Source organism: Phasianus colchicus, chromosome 1 (genome assembly GCF_987193195.1).
Source record: "Phasianus colchicus chromosome 1, bPhaCol1.hap1.1, whole genome shotgun sequence".
Taxonomy (NCBI): Eukaryota; Metazoa; Chordata; class Aves; order Galliformes; family Phasianidae; genus Phasianus; species Phasianus colchicus.
The window spans coordinates 39,938,494-39,961,765 of record NC_143436.1 but is presented as its reverse complement, the minus strand read 5'-3'; the positions used below and the strand labels follow the sequence as shown (position 1 = coordinate 39,961,765).

The 23,272-nt window shown below is 36.6% G+C and overlaps 1 protein-coding gene across 2 annotated transcripts in view; it reads right to left on the bottom strand.

Moving 5' to 3' along the window:
• Positions 1-23,272, bottom strand: part of SYT1 (synaptotagmin 1) — a 337,296-nt gene that overhangs the window by 217,083 nt on the left and 96,941 nt on the right. For both annotated transcript variants that reach the window (XM_090139151.1, XM_090139144.1), the window contains exon 3: positions 868-929. The gene's annotated coding sequence lies outside the window, so the exon portion shown is untranslated. The remainder of the gene's footprint in view (positions 1-867; positions 930-23,272) is intronic.

Below are 23,272 nucleotides of genomic sequence, written 5' to 3'. Positions count from 1 at the left end.
TACATACTGTCTACTACCTTCTTAAACAAAGTTGCAGTGTCTGTTAACACATAACACGGAGGAATTATTAAGTGTAAACTGCTAACAGAAATACCTTAATACACATCCATTAGTTTTGGTTCTTGAAGGATATTACTGCCTTTCATTACCCAGTAATGTAGTTCAAGCATACACGCTACTGCTTTTCCCAGGGCAGTAAAAGCAGTGTGTGTTCTCTGCTGTATCCCAGCTGATACTTCATCAGGAACCTGAGATGTTTTTCAGACGACCACATCAATAGCATCCTCCACAACACAAACACGGCTCGTTCTCATGGTTCATTCTCTTCACAGCCCATGCAGACAAACACTGTAAGCTTGCAGGCAATTGTTCATACTGGGCAGTGAACAGCATAGCTCTGACCAGTGCAGAACAATTAATCAGTGATTAGTAGGATAACACAGAGCCATAAAACTCTCTTGTTCATGTATCCCCCCAACAGGATCTGACTACTATACTGATCCTAACCAAAACCTAACTACTCCTCTGCAAAATTTCAGGCGTGAGCAAATGTTAGTGTCATACTACTTTATCATAGTAGCTTCTAGTGTTACAATGCACTTCTACCGAGAAGAAAAAAGCAATTGCAATATTTTCAGTATGGGCAGTGATGAAGGTACAGTGCATGGATTATCTGGGCCTCTTACCTAAGATGATTATAGGATTAATAAAAACCTACTCCCGTGACATGAAACTGAGTTGAATAAAGGGAAGAGATGCTCACTGCAGTCATTTTTTATACTTGCTAAAAGAACTGTGAACAGAAAAAACATGAAAATGGAAGTATAGATAATGATCAATTTCAGAGTATGCAGTCAGTTCACTTACTGTTCACAATGCAGACTGTTTGCTCAGCTTTCTTCTCTTTGTTTACTCAGGATTCCACTCTTCTGTAAGAAAAATAAATAGATGCATTTATCATCCACATAAAATTAATTACTTGGTTTCATTTGTAGCAAAGAAGTTTACCATTTTTATATAAAGCTTTGGTTTACTCCCAGATTTGAAGCCTTGGGTTTTGTGAAAGATCCCAGAAAAGAAGAAAATCCATATGGCTCCATTTCCTTAAAAAAACAAACTTGCTACTCTTACGTAGTACAATAGAAGCAGACATGAGAAATCCACAGGTTTTGGGGGACAAATCCCTTTTGAAACCTCACACAAATTCTGGGCACCTGATTTGCATTTGAACACCTGTAGCTCTCCCCACCTCAGAAAAAAAGACAGGTTTTCACATTCACCACACTAGCAATCCTCTGTTCAAAACTAATTTCTCATACTGTATTAGACCTTAGCTGGATTACCCCATGAGGCTGAGGAGGTAAGGAAGAAGCAATGTGTACCTCCAAGGACAGCCACAGCTCTCCACTGCTTCCAAATGACAGGGGGATGGGCAGCAGAGGGATGTTTGGATTCTTCATTCCCACTCCTTCATACAGACAATTACCATCATAAGCAACGATCACAGCACACCAGCTGCTGAGTCTTTGGCAGTTTACAACATCACAGCAGAGATGAATTTTAAGGCAGGATTTGAAGGAACACAGCATACTGGCTCTGCAGATTTTTACTATTAACAGTTTTCTTGAATAAAGGTTGCATGAGAGAAGGGAGAAAATTGGGACTGATGTGCAATAAGGGTTGCAGTAAGGGCAGCAGTGATGTGAAAGAGCAGGCAGAATCAAACTGTGAAGGCACTTAAGGGCAAAGATGACCAATTTGTTCAATGTGGTTAAAAAATGGAGGCAAATGAACAGTTCTCAAGATAGGTAAATGTATTTTCAATTTGACATCAACTTTTTCAGAAGAGAACAAAATTGCCATTACCTGCAATTGTCAAAGTACCTCACATCGACCCTTACTCTGCCCTTTAAAAAAGTCAAATTGTGCTTTCATCCAGCAACACACTCTAAATTAACTCAGCAACCATCTTTAATGACCCAAACAATAAAATATTCAGAACATAATTGATTTAAAAATCTATTTTCCCTTCTTTTTGATAGCAAGTTAATGTTGCCTTCTGTATGGTTCCTTCAGTACCCAAAATATCCCAGAAAGTACTCATTTTCATGTCAGTCTACTGAAAATACCTGTTAGGCAACACGTGTTTCTGCTCTGGACTGTAAGGTCCGTGAGTCTGAAGCAGACTGCATTACTTTGATATTGACTTTTAAACTTTCTAAAACTATATGGATTAGCTCTTCTAAGAGCCTACTTTGTTATGCCCTAGAGATCCATAAGGAGTTGTGCAGCTATCAAACAGTGTGAAGTTAGCAGGATGATGCAAAGAAATCCCTGTTTCGAAAGGGTTTTTAATAATTCAGATGCTGATGCAGAACACAGCTCTGGGATAAAGTCACTTCTTTCCTAGGATTTGTAACACATCTGGAAATAGTCTTAGCAGGCCTGGTGCTCCTTATCAGCTGTACAAAATGAAGTGGTATGGGCTGTAAAAGATCTGCTCTAGACTACTGTACTCAAATGCCTATTGAAGGGATCCAACACAAATTTTGCCTCTTCCTACCATCCACGTCCTCCCAAACTGAAGGATCCGAAATTCAGATCTATTCTATTCAGAGGCTTGAATTAAAAGATCTAATCCCAACCTTCTCTCAGGGTTCAGAGCAAAGGTTTTGGTTCAGGTCCCTGCGTACATCTTGCATTTGAATAGAGGTAGCTCTGAGTGCCTTAAAGAAATTAACACAGAGAGTCACACCTGCTCTGTGGCACACTGTCTCAATCTTCCCCTGTTTCTCTAAGCTGTCTGTGTCAAGCTGTGTTGTATTATTACTTAGCCTTTCAGAAGATTAACTATTTCCTTCTGCTGCAAATACAGAAAGTGTAAAGAAAGAGAAGATAGATGTTTACTGGAGCATTAGTTGGAAATAACCAAACAAGAATACAGTTCAAATTCGAGATTAGAGAAGCAAATTTAAGCAAAAGCGTGAGTAACTGTAGAGTGCCATTAAGTGAGAACAGTCAGGCTGCCTGCCCTCATGAAGTTCACTGGCAGTGTTTTTGAAACATATAGAAACCATAATGTAGATCTGGAACAAATGAATAAAAACCAATCAATGTAATCTAACAGTAGTCATGGGGACTAAAAAGCAGCACTCCTTGCAATGATCTGCAAAGCTAAAATATACAGAGAGAAGTAAAGGAAACCAAAGACTTGTATTTATAGATAAAGGAAATATCACAGAAATTCAGTGGTGTTTCTATTACTTCCTATTAAATGCAGTTTATTTTTTATGAGAAGTGTTGGAAGATTAATTCATTCACCCTTGGTTATGGACTCCTGTGGGTCTTCAGTGTAGGAGATCCCCTGCAGTGACAACTATATTTCCAGAGCCACAAATAGCACCTGTCATACTGCTAGTATCTTTCATGGCTCCCTTTTCATTTCAGTAACATTTGCAGGAGAAGACTTTTCCTAATGAAAACCACAGGAAATACCAACAGAAACACATTTTGATATGCTTGCATACAGCTTGTAATATGTCCTTGGAGCATAATCTATATTTCACAAATGATATCTACAGAAGATACTTTAGGACATGTAATTTTAGGGTAAGTAATCATGTAAACGATCTGCAACTTATGTTTCAGTTAGTCATAAGGATATGCAAAATCAATCAAAAAACAGAACCTTTTTAGTTGATTTTAAGTTCTCTGTTCCCTGTTACATTTAGCAGTAATCACACAATTACAGCAAGAGCCCCATTAAACTGGGATAGAGGAATGAGACCTCTAAAATAAACAAAGTTCAGTCAGCCACACTGAATTTAATAATATACATGCACATTGTTGACTGTGAAATGAAATCCCACTCCACTGCAAGGGAGATATTTGTTGTACTTTTTCTCAGGAAACTCATTTAACTCTTGTAGAAACAGTAGATTTACATTTATTACAGGTGACAAAGAACATTTTCAGTATCCCAAATGACAAAAATAAGTCACATAAGGCTATGACATGCTTCATTATTCACTGTGAGCCACAACATGAAAGACAAAAGGAAAGCAGCCTGGTAAATAAAGTTTTTGTCAAGATCTCTTGAGCCATCTGCAGTTTTATTATTCTATTCCTAGCTTTACAGCCAGGAAGAAATGTGTGACCTTTTATAAAGCGTATGAAGAAACAGTTTTTGTCTGTTTAGGATTACGGACTAAAACCTCATTAGTAGAGTGTATGAATATTATTTGAGCATTTTTTTCTGTCTTCTTTCAGAAACTGAGGAATAATCTTGCATACTGAATCTCTATAGTCTGGAGTGACAATGTAACGGTGTTATGGTTTTCTGACCATTCAGAAGGACAACTGGACAACAGTTTTTCTATAAAAAAATAAAAGGCCTGGCAATCAGGCAGTTCTGGGAGAGTTTTGGTTTTGTGAGAGCTGAAACTGAGTCCAGTTTTGCCAGGGAGTTTACTGATTGTCCTTCAGGTCTGAGTACCTCCCCTCATCTGGCATATCTGGGAGGTTTTCAATAAACCGCTTGGAAGCGTTGGGTGGTAAAATGAAAAATACAAACCAAGTTTCAGACTAAAAGCAGCTGGTGTTTTGCCTACTGAGTTTAGCAGTGCCGCCTCAATATTCAACTTCAGCAGTGCTAGAAATGAAAATGGGAATTTCAAAAATTTTTTGTCATCCTTACAGTAACTTAGAGGAAAAAAAAAAACTTAATTGAAAGTGGATGTTATACAGTATCATGAATAGACCAACATCCTCTAAGATGTAAAACTGAAATCTGGGAAAATGAGGCTAGCATTTGATTATGAAGTATAAATTAGCTAATAAACCAGTACAGAGTCTGGGTAATTTCTAGTTGCATAACATGCAATAAATCAAGTGTATTTTGGAAAAAAAAAAAAAAAAAAAAAAAAAGGAGTTGTGGGCATTTATTAATTGCTCCACATATTGAAACAGAAATTGTAATACTTGATAAACTTTGAAGTCCTTGATCATATGCATATTCTAATACTTTATGGGTTTAATTTGCTCAGCATAAACTTTTTCCTGTGAATAACACTGATTTTGTCAAAGCTTCAAATAAGACACAGAACAGATCTGAGGATTAGTTTAGAAGGGATTTAAAGCACACACTGTGAATCCCTATACAACCACCACTTAAAACACTATCCGTTCAGGCCCAGATGGATTACTATGGCAACAGAATCCCAAATACCAGGTTTGTAACTAACAAAAATGTAAATTATTGATGAACTCAGAGTTGTTGCTCTTGGACACCCTCCTATTCAAATACCAAACCTTATGGTTAGAGTACAGAGAAAAGGTTGATATGCAATTTCCCCAGCCCAGCTAGCACTAATCCCAAAGGATTTCATTAAATCTTTTGGCTTAAATTTTTATTCTTGGAACAGCAGTCAGCAAGCAGGGATTACATCAAAACAGGCACTATTGAGGTCATTACTGGCTGAATTCAGGCCTTTAATATAGCAGAAGAGCAACTAATTTTAAATATACCTCCACAACAACAATAACAAAATAGCACTCATCTAAGCTACCACATATTACATAATAGCAATTTTTCCCTTACCCATCTCCCTACACTCCTTGCCAGTCAGAAATGATGGACAACAGTATAGAATAGTGAAAAACAACACACGTGTTATTTGAAAGAGATACACCTATGTAAAATATAAACATCAAGTTGCAGAAAAATGGACAGAGACTCAATGGTCTTCAATATTTTGTGAGTCAAAAACCACAAGTAGAAAGTCCTCTAATAAACTGAAAAAAAGTATTTGTTGCTATATTTATAGCAAGTTTAGTGAAAAGTCTGGCAAATAGCCAGTCTGATCAGGGAATAATAGTAGTATTATTATTAGAAACTAAGCACTTCTATGGACCACTTCTTCTGGAAAGCCTCTCAGACTGTGCACGGGGATTAATTCAGTGAAAACCACAAAGAAAAGCACTCAACAGTTCTCACAACGTGGATTGCAACGGTCCGGCAGGTTTTAAAACAACCCAGAGCATTAAAAAGTTTCAGAGATGTGTGCCTGCCATTAGGTGTCAGTGTACAAAGTGGAGACAGCAAACTTCTGCCTGTCAGAGCCTGATACCAAATTCTCAGTCCTCTCAAAACCAGAAGGAAAAAAACAGGACAAGGAGCAAGTTAGTGGATGATAAGGGAAAGAAAAAGGCTACTGGAGCAGGAAATGAAAGAGAGAAGACAAAAAGTAAAATGTGCTGCTTTTTCAACACAAGAGAGAAATCTAGAGCAGGAGAATGGGAAATAAATTATAATAAAAGGATAAACAGAAAAAAAAAAAAAAAGAAATCAAAAGGAAAGGACATACAAAGAAGGAGTGAAACACTTGTTGTCACAGACAGATCTCCTGTTGCTTGGCAATGGCCTTTCCCAACTTCTCCTTTACCCTCACACTTGACTTGATGTCAAAAGAGCCATCCACTTTGATATTTTAATCAAGCATACTTAGGGCAGTATTATAACTATATAATCAATAAACAATCATATGAATCAATAGACACCAAAAGATTCTCTTTTTATGAAAGAAAACCTATTGAGTGATAATATGGCCAATGACAGAACAGTGACAAATCAGCATCTGAACCAACTTCAGTTTATGCTCCTAGGACACCTCTTGACCATTCACAGGAACGTCAAAAGACCATCAGGATTTTGGGCAGTACTTGCATTTCTTCTAGCTCATATGAAGGATCCTATATGGCTCTTCCTCTTTTACCACCCATTTTTCAGTGAAGCTATTGTAATCCTTCTGTATAAATGGGATGTCAGATGTGGCAAAGATATGGATATACACCAAATGTGGCACAGACACCCAGGAAATCTCTCCATTAAAGCAGACTGGTTGGATGTGTTCACACTATAGAGGGACACTTCAACCACTTTGCTGCTTCTGCCACTCAGTATCTGTGGAGCTGCTCTGGGCAGAATCTTCACAGTGCAGAGCTTGCTGTTGCTGCTTTATGATTGCTGGCTATCTCAGCCATTTTCTTCACAAACTATAATTTTCAAATTTTACACGAAGGACACATCCTTACATTTGAAACACACAGTAATACTACTCTCATTTAAAAGTAATAAAAGGACTTAAGAAGTTTACCAGAAAGTAACTTCATTGTCCTAAATGAAAGCTTTCAAGAGTTCAGCTAAAACAACTGGCACTCCTGATACAACACTTATCAAATTTAATTCCAAATATTTTCAAGCTAGTGAAAAAAAGATACAGAATTGTCAATATCTTCCAAGTCATTTCAGAATAAGGAGATTCACTCTTTTACAAGTTGTTTCATAACAGTATTTACAATAGATTTGATTATATGAAATGATCAAAAAGTAGTTCCTAGTAAAAACTGATTTCAGAAGTCATATTTAGTTACAGCTATAGACCAGGATTTATAAGTATAGTGAAGGCTATTAGTCAATCTCCCAAATCCTTCCTAGATTTTTACATGAATAAATGGTGTATTTTATGGAACTAACACAAGTTGTCTAATTGTAACTGCAAGAACCTCAGCACCTTCAATGCATACTTGGCTGTATTTCAGTGTTTAGAGATTCACAATCAACTTGCTTTTATCCCAGGACAAAAGAACTTGCTACAATATCCACTGCAGGAAGTGATTATGCATTACATAATATTGCTGATCTTTATGTTCTGAGAGTTTGGTGTGAAGCTTTTAAACTTATTTCTCTATTCTGCTTTACAAAAATATTCTAATGTGGGCCAGCAATTGAACCATGAAACTGATACTGAGTATGAGCACCTCAGCAGATTAAGCAATGTAAACTACGGGTGAGTTGTTTTAACTGCCTTTCTATACTACCTAGAAAGACTTAGAGTGACAACAAACTTCAATCTTTGCTAGCCATTTAAATGAATCCCTTCAAGGAAAACTGTAGAGTAAAACAGATAAACTACATTCTGGGGTTCACTTGGATATATGCACTAAGAGAGGACAGTTCACTGCATGAATAATCTTAGCCTATATTTACTCTAATTTTTGTTGGTGCTGTTAATTCTCCTAATGAAAATTGTGAAAAAGAAATGAAATGCACGCAAAATCAAGTTAGTGTTTACTGCTTCCTTTAGTAATCCAAAAAGGTTTACACACCGCTGGTGTGTAAGCAACAAAACATCCTATAAGAAGACAAACACAAACTCCCAAAGCTGCTGCCAACCCTTTCTCATAATCATTTTAACACTGCTTGCTCTTCACCCACCACACAACATCCTTTGTTCTACACTTACTGCTCTCTGCTCTCTTTCATCTTCCTGAAACTATGTGAGGACTCATATCTGAAAAATACTTTTTCTGAACTTCATGTGAAATCTTACTGCTCTCATGGTTGTAGTTGACAAGATTTTTTTTTTTTTTTTGGTAAGGATTTTTCTGAATTACATTTTTAAATAATAAGAGAATGAAAAGGTATCAATTTAAATGATGATTTTCCTTTAGAAATGAACATTCATTTCTGCAGTCAGCAGCAGCAAAGAGTGAAAAACTCAAACTAGAAACTGAACTGGAAGCAATAATCTATTAACAACAGAATTACTAAATATTCTTCCACGTTTGAAAGATTTTTTCCAGTTAGAACATATATTTTATTAATACAGTTACAAGAACAAAAATTGCTTCTGATCATTTGCTGATTTAACATTAAGTGAATACTATTATAATGCATACAGGCAGAGAGAGCAGGGGTTCTTCAGCCTGGAGAAGACTCTGGAAGGCCTTACAGCAGCCTTCCAGTACCTGAAGGTGGCCTACAGGAAGGCTGGGGACGGACTTTTTATAAGGACATATAGTGACAGGATGAGGGGAAATGGCTTTAAACTGGAAGAGGGTAGATTTAGACTAGATAGTAGGAAGAAATTCTTTACTGTGAGAATGGTGAGACACTGGAACAGACTGCCCAGTGAGGCTGTGGATGCCCCTCCCTGGAGGCATTCAAGACCAGGCTGGACGGGGTTGTGAGAAACCTGGTCTAGAGGGAGGCGTCCCTGCCTATAGCAGGAGGTTGGAACTTGGTGATCTTAAAGGTCCCTTCCAACCCACCATTTTATTATATGATTCTATGAAATAAACAGTGAAAATTCTTTACAACTCCATGGCTAGAGAACTCGGATGATAAAATCCCAACCATTAAGTTAAAAATCCAGAAATATTTGCAGCTTTCTAATTATTTATGTTAAAATATAACAGTGTTATTTCTGTCTTTGATACACTTGCTATAAGAATGGATTGCTATCATATCTATTGTATTAACAACTTAAAGAGTATTGAAAAGCACAAATTCATCTTGTACCCTCTCCTTCATTTTCCTCAGCATATTGGAGTATTAGCTTTCCTTACAGTTAGTTAAAAAAACAAACAAACAAAAAAACCAACAACCACAAAGTAAATAAATGTTCTATATTACAAAAGCCTAAAGAAACCAAAACCAAAATGGATTAGTATGATAATAACACTGTCTGTGGAGATGCTCCTGGAAATTAGACAGCTTAAGACTGTTGTGTTTTTTAAATTGTCTGCTGTATTCACACTTGTCACAGTCTACTTCTGACACTGACAAGTGTCATCTTTGTTTATTACTGTCCAGAACATTGTTTTTCCAGTGACCGTCATTGTAGCAGACAGCCCTGTCTCCTGGGGGAGGCTACACATGGTGCCATTAGAGAAGCAACAATGAGACATGCTCATCAGCACCACTGATCTTCAAATACCAGTGACTTGATGACCAGTCTGTGTATGTTTCAGTACTTCAGTGCTTCTCCTTTTTTTCCTAGACATCAGTAAGCAATCACAAAGACAACAAATAAACCAAACCAAACAGAAGTAGGCAAAATCACTGTCTGTGTATAAAATTCCAATAGCAGTGCAAACTACAGTTTACAGGCAGGCTACAACTTGCTGATGAAACTTACAACACCTGAATGATGAGAGTTAACCTGAGTGACAAAAACAGGTTGCTCAAAGCACTGTACTGGCCATGGTTCCAAATTCTATCTTTATGTGCAGAAGCTGCAGAGTTCAGCAGACATAAATGGTCATTAGCCCATTTGGTTGTGCAAATGAGAGAAGAATTTGATTTTCAGAGCTTCTAACCAAGGTGGTATCTCAGTGTAGCATGGGTTGAGCCAGGGCCAGTGGCACACAGTAAGGTACCGCCTGCCTGCCTTGGCTTCCATACCTGATCAATGATCTCAGTAGGGTTGGCCAGGGCATCTAAAGTAAAATTAATCTCCACAACTATGGAAGCAGAGTAAAAGCTTTAAGCAGTCTACTGGAGTAGAGATTTGGGCCTAAATTCATGCTATCACCTCATACCAAGGTCTCATTTCAGTATCTTGAAACATTTTTTACATATTATGTGCCCCCGCCTGAAAAATGCAGCTGATTTTGCACTCCTAGAGATGAAACTTTGAAGCACCATGACTTTTTTCATCTTGAAACTAGAAGCAAAAACCTGGAGTCTGGCGAATTCAGGCAGACCTTTTAATCACGGGTGTCACCCTAGGCTGTGACAGCAGAGTTTAACAGCCAATCCTTGTAGATTATATGCAAAGATACTATTACAAAAAGAAGGATAAAAGGCAAGTGCTGGTTTTGCAAGTCTACATGAAAGGAAAAGAGAAACATCAAGTCCACGTTCAGCAAATCTCATAGCCTAATCAGAAAGTAGCACATCATACATCGCGGAGTGTCTAGGTACAGATGGCTAAGAACATTAAAAGAGGTAGTTATGGTTATTGTTCCTTACATAGTTGAGTAAAGAAAAGACATCTTGATATTGTATTTGGCTATAAAATGAACTTCCTCAGCAAGATATTGCCAGAAGGAATCTAATGGAAATGTCTGTTTAGTGAAAATCAAATAATTACCTCGCAATTATCATCTCATGTGTCACATTTAATGTTAGCATCTCTGAATCAAGGAAAATTCAAGAAAGGTCTATTTGAAATCCCTACAAAACCCATATGGCAAATATTTTAATTGGGCTACTTTTGCTAATGAAGCTAAGTATTCCACACAGCAATATTTCTCCCTCTTTGTAGAGCCAAATGTTAACATAAACCACCCTTTAATTTAATCTTCCTATCCATCTTGAGGAAACTTGTTAAATTTTTGATTATTAGATTCTCTGAAATATAGCTTATTCAGAACTAACTTCAGCCACTTCATAAAAACTACTGATTTGCACTCAAATAGCACACTGGAGCAGTTTGAAAGGGAAAAAAAAAACAACCAACACATTTGTTCTGTCTCCGCTGATGTATAGAGTAATTTTCTGAGATTCTTTCACTGCAATTTGCAAACACATTAGCTTAGACTATAAAACAAAAGTAATCTGTACTACTCATGGCCCAGAAGAGGCAGAAGCACAAAGTTAGAAAACATAACAAATGTCTGAATCATCCTGAGGCAGGGACACACTTTACCTCAAAGCAGAACAATATCCGAAATGTCTCATCTATTTTTCTAACTGACAAACCAAGCCTGGCCACTGAAAACCTCATACTGCAGTATATTCTCATCACAAGCTGCATTATGCATTTATGGAGGGACCTGGAGAAGGAAAACATATGGCAGACTCATTCAGGGAAGCAACACTGAGTTGTGTTATGAGAGTTCTTCTGACCCCTTTGTCCAGTTCTTTCCCTTTCTTCTTTCTCTAGCAAACTGCTACACTGCCATAGGTCCCACAATAGTCCCCCCGAAAGGACTTAACACAGAAATGCTGAAATTTTCTACTGAATTATCCAGTGCAGAATGTAACAGGTCCCACTAAACAGGTTTAGTGAGTGCACAACAGCATTTGTGGGTAGGAAAGGAGAACATAATGGATATCGCTATGGAAAGTGATTGTTTCAACACCTCTCAGTGTGGATTTTAAACAAATCGACAAAACACCATGTGATGTATCTGAAAATGCATTTCAGCATCTGGCAAAAAGGAAATATCTGTTCAAGATCATCTACTTCAAGCAAGCCCTTAATACAAGCTTCTGTAAAAAGAAAATATGAAATTGCCTGTCAACAAATCAGTAGATGCCCTTTCTGAAGCTGACAGGTGCTTTTTGGCATTAATGTAATGACCATAAATACTTCCTTGCACAGGGTACAATCAATTGCTTTAATCAATTTCTACTATCGCTTAATAAAGTATGCAGACAATTTTTTGATCTATGCTTTGCAGTGAAATTAAATATGCATGTTCAACAAACTCCGGCAGAGCTGACTGTCAGTTTCTTTTCCTTTTGACAAAAATCAGCTTTTTGTCTATAAGACTACAGTCCTGTCTTAAGAACATCTGAAGTGTGGGCTCTTACGCTAAATTAATTCTGCTACAACACAGTAACACAACCCACAGCAGCGTCAGCTGCTTGTAAAGCTCTGTGATACAGGGAGATTGTAGGATGAAATTTGAAACGTTGCTTCATGAACAGAACAAGTTGACAACTGAAAACAGAAGAATGAGGGCGCATTCAGGTACATGGATATATAACAGTTAATCAAATATATTTGTTAATTATTTTCTTAAGTCATACATCAGGCAATTCAAGGCAATTAGTCTGTGTAAGACTAAAAACCATGAGAGTCAGAAAAAATATATATATCAAAGAAATCAGATGTATTCTCCTCTGACCTTGGCTTCATTTGCTCCTTTCTGTTGTGTTCTTTCTCCTTCATATTCTCCCTAAACTAAAATGGCAATCAGACATAGTTGCTACTGGCTTTACTTTGCACTAGACAGCTCCTCTGAGTATATGGTAAGAAACTTCTTTAAAGTTCTTTTATATTTAATCTTGCAACATCCCTAAGAATAAGCAAAGAAGGAGAGAGGTTAAGTTACCCCAACTGCAAAGCAATTTCTGCTTGATGTGAAATCCATATCTACTGTCTTGTAATTTACCCAGTACTCTCTCCTAAACATGAGTTTACAAAGAGATATAACAACAAAGCAGACCAGTGTGCTTTCGGGACTTTCAACTGCTATCTTCCATGCTTATTATAGATAATACCCTTATCTTGGCCTGTTTAGAAAATACATCTGCTTTCTGTTTTTGCTTTGTCAATATTAAGAAGTATGTGAACAGATAACTGAAAATGATGAGAAAAGCAAAGAGGACTCTCAAAAGGGAGATATGGAAAAAACAAGAAGTATGGGGGGAAAAAAAAGAGCTGAACAGAGTAAGCACTATTTGAAAGATTGAAACTGGGACAATGTTTGGCACACAATCAGCACTGAAAGCAGACAGAATAAAACTGGGAAAGAAAGCACTGGCTGGATATAAAAAACACTCTTCTTTTTCTCCAAAACAGTCTAAGGGATATAAAATAACGTACTAATATGTGTGAAATTTAAAGCTGGAAAAGGAAGAGCATGACGAAGTACATAGTGGAAACCATCTTCTATTTGTTGAACTAAGGAGATGTTAAACTAAATATTTATTGTTCCTACCTTTTCCCTTAGTTGTGGAGGCAAGTGAAATTACTGGAGCTAATACAGGGTGAGAAGTCAAGAATGCTAGAGCTGAAATCCCAGAGTGCTCACTGAGTGAACTTTGACACCATGATCAAGACAGCATTCAGTTTCTCTACTAATAACGCAGACACAACGATATCCAAATCATGAGGAAGCTGGGAGGGCTAATTACTTAAAGTCTGTAGAATTTCAAATAAACAATGACACCTTTAAATTTTCCTAGGGCATTTACAAGGACCAAACGCAGGACTGAGTTTCAGCTTATGTTTATAAAAATCTTGACTTCGGTGGGAAAGAAACAAGGCAACCCTGACTGTTTTTAAAAATGTCACCTTTGAATTTCCAGTTTCTTTGCCATGAGGATCAAATGTTTGCAACCCAGAGACTTTCCTCTCCAGAATGAAATCACAGGACAGTCTAAGTTCTTTGTTGGCCCTAAAGCTTTTAAGAATGCTGTGTGGTTTTTTTAAGCATTACAAACAGTGATTTTTTCATCCCTCTGTTTCCTTTTGCACCATCTTGTTTTACAAAATTCCATGAAGCTACAAATGCTTCTCACTGTGCATTTGTAGAAAGCTCATCACATCTGACTCTCTGGGCAAGGCTGTGTAAAAAAGAAACAAAATGTTTGATAATAAATTTAACATGGTTCACCTGCCACCGCTACTATTACTACATTTATCCTACTAAATCCCAAAGAGGTATGTCTTTACCAGCAGCCAAATTATTCAACCGGAAAGTAAAAGAACTCATGAAGTGGCTTAAGCCAAGAAAGAGAAGGGCCAAAGGGCCGCAAGACTGTTAACAGTATTTATTGTCAGTTTGCAGTACTTACAGGATTGTTTAAACATAGTAAAGTGAATCCAGTAATAATTCTGAATTGCTTTACTGTTCTGTTTCAGTGTCACAATTTCTTTTTTGCTTATTGTTTTGTTTGCAATTTTGCAAGCAAACTGCATTTACTACACCCAATTAAAATACTAAAATAAGTAATGTTTATCTTAATTGCCTTAAATGAAATCACACTGTATAACTGTGTGGTATAACTGTACCTGCAGATATGTATGCCTCTGTCAAGCTGTATTCATGCACATGTACATATTCCCTTTCCTTATCCAGTGCCCACAGAAAAACAGTGCTCCAAGCCTGCTGCTTTCAGCTGTTCTGGATTTATTTGGGGATTGCTGGCTATGAACCAGAGTGTGCCATACAAGTACTGGATAAAGCCCAGATGTATGCTTATGGCAGACATAAATTATATTCTTTTTATAATTAAAAGATTGAGATAGAAATGTTTACTTTGTATAACTCCGCAATTGTACCACTACGCGACTAAATGTGTGAATAAACATAACCTTAAAAATTAAAAATTCAGAAGTTTTATTTCTGAATAAATAAAAATCGACTACTTATAGTCTTTAAAATACAATGTCACGTGACATTAGAGAACTCAATCTATGCTGTTGAAGGATCGCCTATACCTGAGGCACTCCACTACACAGACTTGATTTACACAATGGAAAAGAAAGATGATCCCAATTTAGAAATCTCTGTGGTAGCATTAAGAGATTTATATCCCTCTGTGCAAAATCAGTGAGGCATTTGATTTCAGGGTGGTGTAAAAAGCTTCAGCTTGGTCAGTGTACCACTGTGAAATAATAACCTTAATAAATGTTATATAACTTACAGCATAAGAATGTATGGAAATGGAGATGGTATGCTCAAGCATAGATATGACACAGAGACAATGAGACATTATTTGTGAATGCTTTAGGTCTTTATTTTGCCTCGATTCCTTTTGAAGTCCTAAGCAGTGTAAATAAAATAAATATTGAAATATATCATCATTTAAGGTAATAATTACCTTGGCAGGAGGCAAAAGGTTGGCTGCAGGAGTGCAGGAACACCTCTTTTGAAAGTCCATGAAGTATACTGATTTGGCATATTCTCTATCACAAGCCTGTTTATTAAAAACAGCACTTCACTTACACTTAGTCTTCTGTAGAAAATTTCACTTCTGAAATTTCTGATTTAACATAATAAATACAAACAATAACTTTCTATTTTTTTCATTACAGTACCTAGAATAAAAATGGATATCTCGTTTCAAGTTAAGAAAGGAGGCAGACACAAATTCAGTTATCAGCTTTTAGTTATTACATGTGCACTGAAAGTCCATGGGGCTATGCTAATAATATCCTATACTAATCCATGAATTAAGGCTAGTCAAACTTGGGCATCGCATGTGGTTTTCTGCCTGAAGGTAAGAGGTGGTCCTGTTCCATCAAGGATTTTGGCACTTCTTGAAGAAAAGAGGCAAAAGGCATGTACCATCTTAAAATAAAAAGGCAAGACAAAAGGGAGTCAAGTTCAGCTGGGTCAAGAGCCTTGAAGGGAGGGTTTCCCCATGTTGCAGGGATTGCTCTGAGCTGGCCAGATTGCTGGCATTAGCTGGTCCTCAGTACTGAAAATTCACCTGGTCTGAAATTCTTGGTAGAGCATGGAAAAACCCTCGCCTTGAGAATGAAAGTAGAAGGTTTACTATGAAAAGCAGAGTCTGTTATGTTTTTTGACTGGGAAAGTCAATTTCACCTCCAGCTTACTTCAATCTACCTCACTTCAAGCAAAGCCAGGCAATTCTGTGTAACTACACAACTACCAAAATGGCAGTACTGCCTTGAAATGATGAAGAATACAATGAGGAAGTCCCAGGACTTGCAGTACTCATCAAGGAACTGCATTAGGAAATGAAGCCCCTGAGGGCATGGAAGGGATTGCCCCAGGCACTGAGTACAGCCCTCTGCCATTGCAGGCAGCCACTAAGAGATGCTTAAGCCTGCATGGCCTTAAGGAATACTCAGCAGATTGCCTAGGCAACAAGGTGCAGAACACTCCCAATTACTCTGAAAGAACTTGACAATTCCCATGCCAAAAGCTACACGCAAAGTATACAGAAGAGTCAAAAGCTACATAAATCTTTAAATCACTGGAAGGATGAAGGAGAGCTCAGAAATACCCCAATTTCTTAAGTCTTTGCAACAGCACAAGAACAGCCTGGATGAAAATGTCCAGAGGGTAACAGGACAGGACTTTTCCATCTTCTCTACTATTTGTAGAGCACAGGGGACAATGAAGCTCTTTGCATTGGCTTTGCCCTTCTGCAGTGCTTATGGAGGTTTTGAGAATTTTTATTCAGCTCAGTGGAAAGCTGGAGGGCCTATCCCTAGATCCTAGACAGGTTCAGCAAAAAATGATCTGTGAAGTTTTCATGTAGTGTAATACCGCATCCCAAAACTTTCTTTCAATCTTCCTCTCCTTGTTCCTTTCCCCAGGTAATACTCCCCCTCATTCCTTTAAGGAGTTTGTACACTAAAAGTTTGGTTTGTTGGCTTTAAATTTTGGCAGGTTTACTTCGCTCACTGCTCAGTTCTAAACAGACCAAGAAACAGCTATTTACTTTGTATTTAGACTTTATTTTACATTTAGCCAGTTTAGCATGACCAGAAGGCATTTTCCTGTGAGATGCCAAATTCCCTAAACAATAGCCATAGCTTGTGGAAAGATATAGACACTCAGCAAGCTGCTTAAGAACATACTCGACTGCTTTTAGTAGTCTGAAAACATTTGAGACTACTTCTGTGCTTAAAATTAAACATATGCTTATATAATTAAATCAATGAACAGTCAGGCTTGGAGACAGTCATAATTGTAAAATTTGGATGAAAAAGCCTTGATGCTTTCCGACAATAAATCAATCATAAAATCACAGCATTTTAATTATGGTTTGTTGTTCTGTTCAGGGATGCCTACAGTTTTGTTTTTTGATGGCTGCATGCTAATTTAATTTTGTACATAAATCAAGTATGCCCTGCGAAAGGTAATGTATCTCACACATTAGTCTACTGCAACATCAGACATAGTTTTCACACAAGACAAACACATTAGTTTCTGCATGGTTTTGTCTCATCTTGAAATTAATACGTTCCTACTATGTGAATAGAAGGCAAACAAATGATAACACTGCAGTAATACTAGCATACAACAGAAGCCAGATCATCTTCTGCATCTCCCCTATGGAGACTCTGAATATCCCACTGCTGATCTTGTAATGGTTATGGATATCTTAGGCTCAACATAGTTTCATTGTTAACTTCATGTTCCTTGGGATCTAACTGTCTTTTTGCTGATCTCTTGTGACTATATAGATAATAAAAAGTGAATCCTTTCAGTGCTTTTAGATTACTCGAGATACTTTTTTATCACTCCAAGATGTTTTTGAAATTGTAAGCAGACATTCATGTCAGCTGATATCTAACTCCAAAACTAAAAATGATTCCATTTTGCCAAAAGTTAAATTTTGAACAGTTCTGGAACAATTAATATAGCTAGTAGTATTTTTGGAGAGAAAAAAAAAAAAAAAAACAACTAGATTTTCCTCACAGTGTCTTTGTCTTTCACACTGCAAAGTCAATAATCTTTAATTTTAGATGTATTTTAAAAAATCAAATAAGTGCAAAAAAGCTTTTTGGGGGGCTAAAAGGAATAACAGAGCAGACTCCAATGCTCTCGGCTGCTTTGTATGGTCCCTTCACTTCTAAATTATCTCCATTAATCTATTTTTCCAATGATACATTACCTTATTTTAGAACTACCCATAGGACTTTGTCACTGAAATTAACATAGGCAAAATAAAAGTATATGATTTGAAGCATTAATAGGAAAGGAAATTATGTGACTTATAAAATGCAAATAATTAATACAAATATACGCACTTACAGTTGAATCTTCTTTTCAAGGAAATAAACCTGTCTGTCAACCCTTTCCTCCTCTACAGAGGAGCTCTAACTTTGTCTCTGTGTATTCTTCCCTGTATGCAGAGACCCTTAAAAAGACAAGTTACCAAATATAAAGAAATCCTATAAAGCTGCATTGCAACTAAAAGATTTTTATTTCATACTACTCCCTCTTTGTTTTGATGGTTGGGGGAAGAGCTGAAGTTGTTAGATGGGATCTTCTGTTCAAGAATTAAAGAAGTAAAAATTCCAAATTTGAAAGGATTCTCAACTTACACATGGAAAGTCAGTGGGAATTTTAAATCTCATTTCAACCTTAGTAGGATCAGATTTGGCAAATATTTTTTTCTTTTAGGAAAAAAGGTTTGGCTGGCTTTGCTACCATGTCATTTTTCATTCTCTTCTAAAACAAAGGATACTCTGCACTATAGGAGTTAATAAACTGTAAGTATTTAAATGAATAAAAATTATTTCAGGTAACTGATTTTTAAATGCAAGAGAGTCTTTTGATGAGCTGGACAAACTAATATAAAAATCACTTATCATTTATTACATTTAAGAAAAAAAAATCTGTATTTAATATAAAATGGCTCCATCACACAGTTCCTTCAGGATGACTTTTCATATCCCACTGAAGTTCATTACTTTTGTGATGCTGGAAGTACTCTTAGACTGATTCCAATTTTTTTTTTTTTTTTTAATGGAGAGTTTATAGTATGTATTGTTATATAAAAGCAGACATTGCTTTAGATTATCTTGTATCCTTTCACTCCATAGCCACTGAAATTTTAAAGCCTGGTGAATGTTCTGCATTTAACCTATGACCTGAAAAGAGTCTGGTAGTAAGGATTGTCTTTTCTTTCATACATAATGCAGAGTACATAATGCAGAGTCCATATAGCAAAATGCTATAGCAGTAATATATATTGAAATACAACAATATCCTCCTCACCCTGCTATCAACTGCCCTGATTTTTCTTTGGATACTCCACCTTGAACATCATACAGTCTTATGAAAGAGAAATGAAAGATTTTTCTTCTCTTTAGCTATTATTTTTTTTTATTATTATTAAGAAGCTGAAGCTTGTGTACATGGTGACAGAAAAAAAAATGTTTGGCTTGTTTTTACTTAACGACAGTGGCAGTTTTTAAAGGGAAGCTTTCAAAGTGATTTCTATTTTGATTTGTTGAAAATACATGTTTCAAGATAAATGTGTTAATAGTGCTGACAAAATGGCTCAGGGACTGAAAGGACACCTCGTACTGTTAGTTCCCTGATAAGTCAGTTTTTACAAGAGATTTATCTTTTGAGGTCAGGACAAAGCTGATGGGTTTCATGAAATATGAGATTCTTTTAAAACAATATAGAACTATTTTCAGCTGAATGAACATACATTTTGCAGTCCCTATTCCTCCTCCATTCTTCTCCTGACCTATAACCTCCACGTTCCATTTCCTATTTCTGTTCATGCCGAATGCCCTTGGGTGAAAAGTTGGGACCAAATCAATTTCTTTCACTACAAATCTGTTCTGTCCTCTTTCAAATCAGTTCCTCTTCTGGCCAAGAAGCAATTACTTTCCAGTCTTAATGAATTTCATACCTTCTGCTTATACAGGTTTTTGCCTCACCCCAATCCCTTCTACTGCCGTGTGATATATCAACTTCTTCAATCAGCTGAATAGGAGTCATCCTCCCTTTCTCGTCTTTTCCAACTGCTGCCCATCTTCTCTTCACTTTTCTCCCATTTCTTTCCCTCCTCCTGCTTCCAAAGTCAGATTCCTCTGACACTCTTTTCTTTCATCTCTTCCATGTCATTTGTCTTGAATTTTTATCCTAAAAGTGCAGTTGTCCTTGTTGACTCTTCTGTCCAGTTTCCAGCCTCTCCCCAATTATTTCCCTCAGCTCAACTCTTCTGTTATTTCTCACTCTGCTCTTTGACCTTCTGATCTCTTCTGCTTTTCTGAGTCATTGTTTTCAAATACTAAGCAAGAATCTGGCAATTTCAAGTTTCAGTACCTTTTCCTACGACCATACTACTGAAAATATGTCTATCATCTATTGCAGTGCACTATGGCTACTTGACCATCATTATCTGGGAAACTTCTGGTCAGCGATGCCAGTCTACCAAAATAGAAATGCTTGTAGTTCATACTTATGTTATCCCTGCAAGTGATGCAGCTCTCCATAAAATACCCAAGATTTTCAAAAGTGATAACAAGAGTTTTCATATGTCTCACAGTTTTATATTTAGAAATTACTCAAAAATGCCTGATTCAGAACATTAAGCATCCTTCTCCAGCAGGAAAAAAATGCTGGCTTAAGTTTGGATGTGGAAAAAAACTCATCATCTTGAATACTTATTTCTTTTGAAAATTTCAGCTGGAATATAATAATGGCTTTTTTTTTTTTTTTTTTTTTTTTTTTTTTTTTTTGTCACCAGGCAATGTATCAATGTATGTTATTTTGGGTACAAGTATTTATCACCCTGTTGGTGCAAATATTTAAAAGCATGAAGTTCCTGCAACGAACATGGTACACTTTGACATTTTTAGCTCCATGCAGAAGTAAACGTTATAATGATTCTGTAATTTTAAGTGTCCAGAGAAAGACAATAGGTATACAGGGACACTACAAGGCAATGGCAAGGCAAAAATAATAGTATAGAACATTTTTTCAGATCTGCAAATAGACTTCTCTACATAGAGGTCATGCTCATACTAAACTGACCTTGCACAGCAGAGACAACATAGGTAAAATTCTTTTTTTCAGATATGTAACAAAAATAACCAAGATGCATAACTAGATTTTTTTCCTTGGATCTTAAAGGTAAAAAGTAAGCAAACCAATCCAGACCGTATATTAACAACTCTTTCACTGAGGGTTGTGTTGTAAAAAGTGTCATGTCTTAAAATCAGGTGCAGTAAGCCATCCCAAATTATCGCTCGGTTTCCTTTGCTAGAGTTCAGGAGCACTTGCACTTGTATGTTTTTTGTTTTCCATGTAGGAGCCTTACAGTAAAGTTTATTCTTTCTCAAGAAATTATTTAATAAAATACACAAATTTAAAATATATATATTCAAAAGACATAAAATAGCTTTTCCTGACATACTAGCCTATTCTTTCCACTATGACCATATCAATTTTCATTTCCAAACTTGCAAGAAGAGATGCATATTTCAAGGAAAAACTAGCGGGCACAAGAAGAAACTATCTGAGCATTTGGTGAAACACACAGATGTTGCAATACAGAATAACTGATTTTGGCAACACTAGATTACAGAAAAATAAAAGCAAATTTTGCAAGCCATTTTTGCACCTTACAACACAGTTACGTTCCAGCCCTTGCTAGTATTTTGCTGTTTTCTATATGCTGTGCTGCTTCGTCCTCAGAGAAAGCTTGACTTACAGTGCGAAACACAGGAGTTGTAATGCTTTTTTTTAGGCCAGAATTCCAACTGACTGCCACAAAAGGAAAGACAGAACAAGGTAGAGGCAAACACAGTTTTCCTGACTGGAAGCCAGAAAGCTGTTTACAAGAAGCTGACTGACTTCCATGTCAGAATTTCTGAGACTCTTCCAGCCTGCTCTCTGTAGAGCCAAGTACTGAGAACTGATGCCATAGTTTGACTCTGCATTGACTTCCTATAATTACATTTCTTAATTTGTTGGTACTTGAAGAACAATTCTTTATATTGCCATCTTGTATTTCTACATTTACCTACCTATTTTCATTCCTCTTGTCACAAAAGCTACATCATAAATAAATAAGTAAGTAAATAAATAAATAAATAGCTCCTTGAGGTAAGGGAAGAATTATTGAAAAGAATTATCCCATTAGCTTGAATTTCTGCATGAAAAATGTGTACATCTCCCTCAGATGAGATCTTTTTCACGCACTGGATCCCACACTTGGACATTAGCTGCCATGGAAATTTTGTCAACTGCAAATAGCCAGGAAGGCCCTTGGGCACACAAATCTGTCAGAATTTCTTCCTTTATCAGCTTAATACTGCCCACTGGCATGAAGAAAGTGAGTCATATCCTAGTCTTGTCCCTGGTTAAATTGATTTAGGTAAACTGAAATTACATGTTTGAAAACAGAGTTCATAGATACATAAATTAAAAAGCTTTTAATTTATCCTGATAGAGAAGGAATTTGGCAACGTGATTCATTTACATTCCAGGGCACAAACATTATTAATATGCAGGTCAATGAAGAAGAAAGTTAACCTTCCAAATAATTTGTTTTAGTTTTGAACTGTCAGATTCTATATACGAGCTATGAATGTAGTATTCAGTCTCTTGCCATGTAAAGTGACATGGGTTTTGTTTCCCCAAATGGGGTTTTGCAGAAGCTCAGAGTGTAAGTGTCACTACACTCTGAAGTGTGGCATTCTAAAGCAATTTGTAAGGTTACTGGTAGAAAAGATTACTCCATTTCTGTCAGTGTGGAGTTGCTGCTAGTAAAATGAGGTATAAAAAAGGAATATATTTTATACAAATAAAGAGTCAAATAGCCTTTCTATATTCTTTCTCATAATTATTCTGTCTATTGCAATACAAGGAAAAAGTTGTTGAAGAAAAGCTGTTGAGGGCAGACTTGGAGACAGCACTACAGCATTCTGAAAGCACTCTGTCAAGTTGTTTAATGCAGATCCACTGCTTCTGTCAGATGCCAGTAACACGCTTTGATTTGCAATCTTTATGCTGATGAGCTATGTTACTGCAGACTCCACTCACTCTCTTAACTATTTTTTTTAATGAACTACTGGACTTAGGTAACTATTCTGAACTACAGTAATATATTAGTTACCTTAAAGAGATTATATTTTACAAAATCTAGGTTAGTCAATCAATATGAAGAATTGTTCACAGATTTGCCCATACAGATTAAACAAAAATGGTTTTGTGAAAGCTGCAAAACCAAGCAGTTGAA